The sequence below is a fragment of the Urocitellus parryii genome, chromosome 6, assembly GCF_045843805.1.
Source record: "Urocitellus parryii isolate mUroPar1 chromosome 6, mUroPar1.hap1, whole genome shotgun sequence".
NCBI classification, from domain to species: domain Eukaryota; kingdom Metazoa; phylum Chordata; class Mammalia; order Rodentia; family Sciuridae; genus Urocitellus; species Urocitellus parryii.
The window spans coordinates 131,392,690-131,401,854 of NC_135536.1; the positions used below are offsets into that span (position 1 = coordinate 131,392,690).

General features: G+C 36.6%; 1 pseudogene; it reads right to left on the reverse strand.

Moving 5' to 3' along the window:
- Window positions 1–1,736: 1,736 nt before the first annotated feature.
- On the reverse strand, window positions 1,737–3,836 carry LOC113182275 (G2/M phase-specific E3 ubiquitin-protein ligase-like; annotated as a pseudogene).
- Window positions 3,837–9,165: the final 5,329 nt, after the last annotated feature.

Below are 9,165 nucleotides of genomic sequence, written 5' to 3' on the forward strand. Positions count from 1 at the left end.
TTCAGATACCTGAAATGATTATGGATCAGACATAATGAATGTCACAGAGAAAATACAGAAAAAATTGTTATGATTAAAGCCAAGTCTTTAAATAGGCATACTTTCTTAGAAAGTTTTCAACTATTTTATCCACCTCAGAGATTCTGTTAAGCCTATGCGATGTCAGAGATTACAGAGTATTTTTATAATTCTGCTTTTAATATAATACTTCCCATAGGCATAATCTAATTTAAGTGTGGGTCATTTTAATATAAATCAGCAATCTAAAAATTTACATTTTATAAACTAATTCTAAGGCTGGGGTTGTATCTCAGTGGTAGAGCACTTGCCAGGCACATGTGAGGCACTGGGTTCAATGCTCAGCACCACATAAAAATAAATAAATAAAGTTATTGTGTCCATCTACAACTAAAAAATAAATAAAAAAACCAAACTATTGCTATCCTAGAAAAGTATACGATAAATATACAGACATCAGAATATATGCCTCTAATATATATATAAAAAATTAATCAGTTAGCCTTACTGTGTAATTCCTTAAAATAAAATAAGAAATAAATTTGAAAATTGCATAAGCTAGAAAAATCATGGCATTCTATAGGTAATCCTATTTTATAAATATAGTAACTAAACAGTTTTTAAAATTAATTTATTTATTTTAATTAGGTATATATGACAGCAGAATGCATTTTGATTCGTTGTACACAATTGCAGCGCAACTTTTCATTTCAGAGGTTATACACGATGTAGCATCACACCATATATGCAGTCATACATGTACCTAGGGTAATGATGTCCATCTCATTCTTCTATCTTTCCTGTCTCTATGCAACCTCCCCATCCTTCCTCCCCTTTGCCCAATCACAGTTACTCCATTTTTCCCATGCCTCCCCCTTCCCCATTGGCATCCACTTATCAGAGAGAATATTTGGACTTTGTTTTTCTGGGATTGGCTTACTTTGCTTAGCAAGATATTCTCCAACTCCATTCATTTACCTACAAATGCCATAACTTTATTCTCTTTTATTGCTAAGTAATATTCCATTGTGTATATATATATATATATATATATATATATATATATATATATACAGTTTCTTTATCCATTCATCTATTGAGGGGCATCTAAGTTGCTTTCATAGTTTAGCTACTGTGAATTGAGCTGCTAAGAACATTGATGTGGCTGTGTTACTATAGTATGCTGATTTTAAGTCTTTTGGGTATAAACAGAGGAGTGGTATACCTGGGTCAAATGGTGGGGTTCCATTCCAAGATTTCTAAATAACATCCAACCTGCTTTCCGGATTCATTACACCAATTTGCAGTTTCATCAGCAATGTATGAGTGTGCCTTTTAGGTTTTTATTTTTGTTTTTTAATATATGGCATGCTGCTATACCTGAATGAGGTCTGTACAGCCATCCTAAAAGTATCTATATTGAGGTTTAGAATACATGCATATTTTTTAAAAATCACCATTTTTGACTAGCACAAGTTAACAAAAAAACATTTTTTTTTTGCTTAAGTGACCAAGAAGACATTTCTTTTATGTTCATATCACAAATTTATTAGGGCCAAGAAGCTGACAAATTTGTCCAAAAGTGATGATTAGTAGGTTTCTATAAATAACAGCTTTTAAAGAAGCATCTCCCCCACTACAACCTTTGCAACTGAAGATTGACCCCTGTGGTGCTCCACCACTGAGCTACTTCCCCTGACCAAGAAGCATCATTTTGTTCAAAGAAACATTTTAATGTCCAAGTAGTGAGAACTTTCTTCCTTTTCTAGTTTTACAGTGTTGGTTTTTTTTATAGCAAAATCCATATTTTCTTAAAACTTTTTGCTTCGGTGATTGGAAGTGCTACACAGTTGTTACACTTGTTTCCAACAACAACAACAAAAATTCATATGTAGACACTCAGTTGAAGGAGTGGGTTTAAATCCAGCAGGTGGAATGGGAATGCAACCAGATGCAGAAATAAAAATGTCTTTCACTGTAGCATATTTACTATCCTCAGTAGTCTATAACTATTTCAAAACGTGTATATCAGATAATGGGTGTACTGTAATGGTTTTTATAGAAATATTATCAAGGTTATGTGAAAGGCTGTTATAAAATGCTTCTAGATAAGTCTGAATTTTCTCCAAAATACCAAAAGTTTTTAGACCTCGCTTAAAACTTTCAAAGGATACTTGGACTTTCTTAATTACATTGTAGACAGATATGTTTTTAAAACAACACATATTTTTCATTGAATGTTGTTATAAATCTCAGATATCCAGTAAGCTCCTGGTAGTTTATTGGAATGATTTATTATCAAGTCAGCTATATTCATTGTAGTCTTTATACCAATTATGATTATAATTTGTGCCATGTCGAAGTCTGAAAAATTGTCTTTAGAAATTCTTGCTTTGATCCAGAATGCTCTCTTTCAAAATTATCATTTTCATTAACATATGCCATTTTAATTGTGTCTGAAGGATTAAGTTTTAGTTTCTGAATCCATCTAGGGCTATATTTTAGGTAGTGGTTTCATTGATCTGTAATCTTTTAGTTTTTTGTGTTTGTTTGAACTTAGAGACACTTTACCACTGAGCTACATTCCCAGCCTATTTTTTCATCTGAGATAGGGTCTCACTAAGTTGCTGAGGTTGGTCTCAAATTGGAGATCCTCTGACTCAGCCTCTTGAGTAGCTGGGATTACAGGTGTGTGCCACTGTACCCAGCTAGTGATTTTTTTTTTTGTGTGTGTGTGTGTGTTTGTGTGTGTTTAATTTGGAATCTTAATTTTATTGGTATAGTTGGAATATCTTTTCTAAACTTGCTGTCTTGCTATAGTGGGTTCCAGGTGACTGGGTAATTTAGGTGATGACTCCTCCAACAGTCATTATTTATCACATTATTAGAGTTAGGTAATGTGCATTTTTTTTGCTTTTTTTGAAAATCTAAATTGTAGATAATACCTCTACATTTCAAATACTCCCAATTTTGTTCCCATTATTGTACTGAGGAACAGGCTAAATGTGTTCTGCCAGAACCACAACAGTGATGGCACTTTATTTCCCATTTACTGTCAGGTGCATTATAGTCTCACCCTTCTCTGTAACTGCGTCTTTGAACATCATAGCACTTCTGTGCTGCAGAAGCTCTTGGTAAGTATTCCCTCTAATTCCCAAGATGCATCTTTTTCAGAAATATGAATTCCCATTCCTAACATCTCATCACTATTTTTGCATATTGTACCCCTAAAGAAAAACACTCTCAAATTTATTGCTTGAACCTATAAACAGTTTGATGAAACCAAGCATCCCTTACAATAAGTACTTCATAATATGCTTTAAGTTGTAATAAGCTCAATAGATTCCAAGTAAGTGGTGTATAGTAAGGAGTCTCTGTAATTACCAATTATAGTTATTTTGAACAGGTTGATGTTTCCAATAAGATGGGATAAAATTTCCAGTAACCTGGAAAATACATTCTCTATGACACCTACATGGAAAATGCCAACTTTGTTTATATCAAGATGTATCCAACTAAAGCACCAGTTTTCTTGCAAACACCACATTTCAATTTAAAAACTCTATCACCTCCTTCTTGATGTCTCCTACTAAACACCAGAAACTCCTTCTTTACTCCCTGTCATTCCACTTGACATCAACAAACAATAATGAAGTACAGTGAAATTCCATTTCTCATGAGCTTTCTTTTCTCCATATTTATTAGGACAGTCATCATTTTTTTGAACAAAACACACACACATACACACACACACACACACACACACACACACACACACACGAAAGGTTCTATGAGTCACCAGAGTTGTTTTCATTCATTTTACAAGGCACACCAAGGAAGTTCTGGAGCAGCTGTGTCTTTTTTCCCTTCTTGTACTGCATTATATAATGCCACATCCAATATCCCACAAAATTAAATATATAAATATATATTAGTTTAAAAAAATTGAAGTTTTCTTTTACTTGTCTTTTTTTTTTGTACCAGGGATTGAAATCAGGGGCACTTGACCACTGAGCCACAACCCCAGCCCTTTTTCATATTTTATTTAGAGACAGGGTCTCACTGAGTTGCTTAGCAACTCTCAATCCTCCTGCCTCAGACTCCTGAGCTGCTAGGATTACAGGCATGCACCAACGTATCCAGCAAAATTAAAGTTTTCTTTAGGAAATTTTGTGTGACAATACCATCTTATGTAATTTCTAGTGGGTTTTTTTCTAGTGGTTATAGACATTTTGTCTGATTTATGAAACCTATTTGTTTACATTGCGGCAAAATGTACATAATATAAAATTTACCATTTCTACACCTTTAAGTGTACATTGCAACGACATTAGTATTTTCACATTGTTGGGGTTTTTTTAACCTTTTTTTTTTTTTTTTTTTTTTTTTGGTGGTGTTGGGGATCAAACTCAGGGCCTTGTGAGGCAAGCACTCTACCAACTGAGCTATATCCCTGGCCCAGTGTTTTCACACTGTTGTGCCACCATTACCACTATCCTACTCTAGAAGTTATATCTTTATCTTTCCAATATGAAACTTTGTATCCATTAAGCAATAACTTCCCATTTCCCACACCTAGTCCTTAGCAATCCCCATTCTACTTTCTGAATTTGGTTACTCTAGGTACTTCAAGTAAGTGGAATCACATATTATTTTTCTTTTTGTGACTGGCTTTTTTCACTTAATTCTCAAGGTTCATTCACATTGTAGCATTATGTCAGAATTTGCTTGCTAGTTTTTAGGGATGGTACACTGTATTCTTATACCGTGTTATATTATATATTCTTATACCCATTCATCCATTGATAAGACACTTAAGTGGCTTATACCTTTTGGCTATTATTAATTCTATAAATATAGATGTGCAATGTTCTGAATCCCTGTTTTCAGTTTGTTGGGTATATGCCTACAAATGGAATTGCTGTATCAAGTGAAAAATCTATTATTAATTTTTTGGATGAACTTCTATAGTGCTTTGTGCAGTAGCTGTGCCATTTTACATTCCCATGAGCAGGGCACAATTAACATAATTTACATCTTTGCTTGACCCAGTGATCTGGAGGCAGAACAAACCAGCACAAGGTGTTGGAGAATTCTAGCATCAAAAAGAGCCTTCCTGGGGCTGTGGCTGTGGCTTAGCGTAGCATACTTGCCTGGCATGTGTGAGGCACTGGGTTTGATTCTCAGCACTGCATATAAGTAAATAAAAAAATAAGAAAGTTTTATCAATAACTAATATATATATATTTTAATAATATATATAAATAAATAAATTATATATATATTTGGTACTAGGGATTCAATCCAGGGGCACTTCTTAACCACATCCTCTTCCCCTTTTTGTGTTTTATTTAGTGACAGGGTCTCACTGAGTTGCTTAGGGCCTCACTAAGTTGCTGAGGCTGGCTTTGAACTCGAGATCCTCCTCTCTCAGACTCTTGAACCACTGGGATTACAGGTATATGCCACTGTACCTGGAAAATAACTACTCTTAAAAAAAGATTCTTAAATTTTTAACTTTTTGTACTTTTATTAGGTAGAAGTCTTGGATAATCCACTCAAGGAAGATCGGTAGTCCAACTTAATAAGCCTATCCTTTGTATATACTGATGGAAACACTGATGGCACCTATTGAGTCCTTATTTCTGGACCAGACCACACTGATTTGAAAAGTGCAACAAGAGAACCCTGGATAAATATGTGCAGGTGGCTCTAGTAGAGCTGCTGGTGACCCATTTTGCTTTTAAGGATGCAACAAGGCAAAAAACAGACATAAATAACCTTTTGTGGGGGGTACTGAGGGTTGAACCCAGGACATCCCCACCTCTCTATATTTTTCATTTTTAGACAAGATCTTGCTGAGTTCCTTAGGGCCTCACTAAGTTGCTGAAACTGACCTCCAACTCCCAAGTTGCTGAGATTACAGGTGAGTGCCAGTTTCACCTGGCTCACTAACCATTTTATAGATGATAACACTGAAAGTCAAGAAGTTATATAATTTATCCAAAGGCATAGTTGGTAAAAAAGCACAGCAGGATTTGGATCAAGTTTGTTACTTTGAAAAGCCTTGTATTCTCAATGTAACATTCTTTCTTTTCCAATTCCAAATATTTTTTTTCTTTTCTTTTTTTTTTTTTTGATACCAGGGATTGAAATCAGGAGTGCTTAATCACTGAGTCACATCCTCAGACCTTTAATTTTTTTATTTTTTATTTTGAGACAGGGTCTTGCTAAGTTGCTTAGGACTTCAGTAGTTGCTAAAGATGCCCTCAAAGTTGCAGTCCTCCTGCCTCAGCCTCCCAAGGTGCTGGGATTACAGGTACTTGCCACGGTGCCCAGCTCTATCCCCAAACATCTTAAGCCACATTAGACAACTTGTTATTCCATATACCTACTGATATGTATCTTAATGTCCCTTGCTTTTGTTATACTTTCAACTTACAAAGCCCCTTCTCCCATCTATGTTTGTTGACATTCTGCTTAGATGCAAAGCTCCCCCTTAACACATGAAGTTTCTGATTTCCTCCTGATATAGTCAAATACTCTCTCTCTCTCTATGCCTCCAATATAATATTTGTGTCTCCTTAGGGTTCTCAGTTGCAAACATAAGAATCCAATCTAGGTGGTGAAAATAGGAAGTGATTTATTTAATATGGGATAGCTCAGAATCTTGGGGAAATGACTGGCTTAGAGTCTATGTGGTCAGGAATATCCAAATACAAATTCACACCTGAGACTACATCAGTAGAGCCTCTACTGTTGCTGCTCACAGCCTAGACTCTCACACTGCACAGTTGACGTGGAGTTCTGCAGGACAGAAACTCTGTCCCTATAGTCTCCCTGCCAAAACCTGAATTTCACAAACTTTCATCACATTGCTCACCTTAAAAAAAAAAAATCTCTGAAAGGCTGCATCTCATAGGCAGAACCCAAGTCATACATACAGTTCCTAGCTAAATGGAAGGCTGAGTGATCTTCTGGTCTTCCTTGGAGAGGCAGAATTCATAAGGTGTCAAATTTTCAAAACAAAAAGGGTATTCAAAGGTGCATAGTGCCTTTCTTTCACTAGGCATCCTCATGAGAGTGACTTCATCTTTAAACCCTGCAGGAAAATCCCTAACAAATCACTGAGATGCCCAGGGAAAGCAGGGTCACTTAGAAGTTTTATTACTTAATATCATCCAAAAAAAATTTTTTTTGGTACTGGGGATTGAATCAGGGGTGCTATAGCACTAAACTATAGCTCCTGTTCTTTTATTTTTATTTTGAGACAGGGTCTTGCTAAGTTGCTAAAGCCACCCTTGAACTTGTGATCGTCTTGCCTTAGCCTCCCAAACATTTGGATGATTATTCCAAACTCTTTAATGTAGGCTCCAAGAAGATGCAGCAGTTCCACATGTCCCTCTGAGAGAAGGCTGTGGTGCTGATAGGCAAGAACACTATGATGTGTGAGGCCATCCCAGGTCATCTGGGAAACAACCCAGTTCTGGAGAAACTGTTGCCTCACATTCATGGGAATGTGGGATTTCTGTTCACCAATGAACAGAAATTTGGATTTGGATCAAGATCGCTGAGAACAGGGACATGCTGCTGTCCAGTAAGGTACCAGCTGCCACTGGTGCTGGTGCCATTGCTGTATGTGAAGTCATTGCGCCATCCCAGAACATTGTTCTATTGGCACAGGAAGACCTCATCCTTCTAGGCTTTAGGCATCACTACTAAAATCTCCAGGGGCATTATTTGATATACTAAATGGGAGCCAGTGAAGCCACACTGCTGAACATGCTGAACCTGTCACCCTTCTCCTTTGGGTTGCTCACTCAGCAGGTGTTGGGCAACAGCAGCACCTACAACCTGAAGTGCTTGACATCACATAGGAAACTGCATTCTCGCTTCCCCTCCCCTTGCACAAATGTACTGACCATCCTCCACAGGTCCAGGCATTTAGATGAAACTCAGATGAATAGATTACTAAACAAAAAAATTAAAATTACAGACTTCCAGCTGGGAATGATGGCACATGCCTGTAATCCCAACAATTCGGGAGGCTAAGACAGTGTGTTTGCTAGTTTAAGGCCAGCCTCAGCAATTTAGTGAGAGCCTCATTAATTTAGTGAGACCTTGCCTAAAAATAAAAATGGAGGAGAGGCCTAGGGATGTAGCTCAGTGGTAAAGCTCCCCTGAGTTCAATCCCCAGGCCTCCTCTCCTCACAAAATTATAGTCTCACTTTTTCTGATCTGGAAAAATATTGTCTTTCCCTGCCTGGTTTATATCTTCAACAAAATGGGAATAATTATCTTTGCTACCTCTCCCTCATAAAGTTATTGTGAGAATTACTGCAATATATGCAAAGTGCTTTAGGCTAAAGTAAAGAAAGATTATGTGTGAATGCTAATAATAATTAGAATTATTGGGCTGGGGATGAAGCTCAATGGCGGAGCACTTGCCTAGCATGTACAAGGCCTGGGGTTCAATCCTTACTTTCTAAGAAAACATTTCAAATTTTGAGGCATTGGTTTAGAATCACACTCATGCTCCTGCGCCTTTAATTACATGAGTTGTTTTGATCAGAAGTTCCAAAATTCTACTTCAGTTCACCTCAGTGTCATCCTCCCACATAAAGAGTTCTTTGTGTTGGGGACTTTTACAGGAGAGGGCAAGAAGGGAACATGCAAGTTTTGTTTGTTACCTGAGGATTATTTTTACTACAGAAGTCGTTGAAATCATTGAAAAAAATCACAAAGAAAGCAAAGATTAAAAAATGTCAGAGGAGAGGGGCTAGGATTATGGTTCAGCGGTGGAGTGCTCACCTAGCATGTGAGAGCCTCATTAATTTAGTGAGACCTTGCCTAAAAATAAAAATGGAGGAGAGGCCTAGGGATGTAGCTCAGTGGTAAAGCTCCCCTGAGTTCAGTCCTCAGCACCACATAAAAAAATAAATGAATAAAATAAAGGTATTGTGTCCAACTACAACTAAAAATATAAATATTTTTAAAAAATAATAAAAAATTAGAAATGTCAGAGGAGAAAAAGCTGTGAAGTGGGCTTAATAGGGTGGACCAGGGCATTTTCCAATTCTTAAATCTGTGATTATAATATGAAGATGTTGCCTTTTCTTTTTCCTGATGTATTTTTATTTAGTGGTA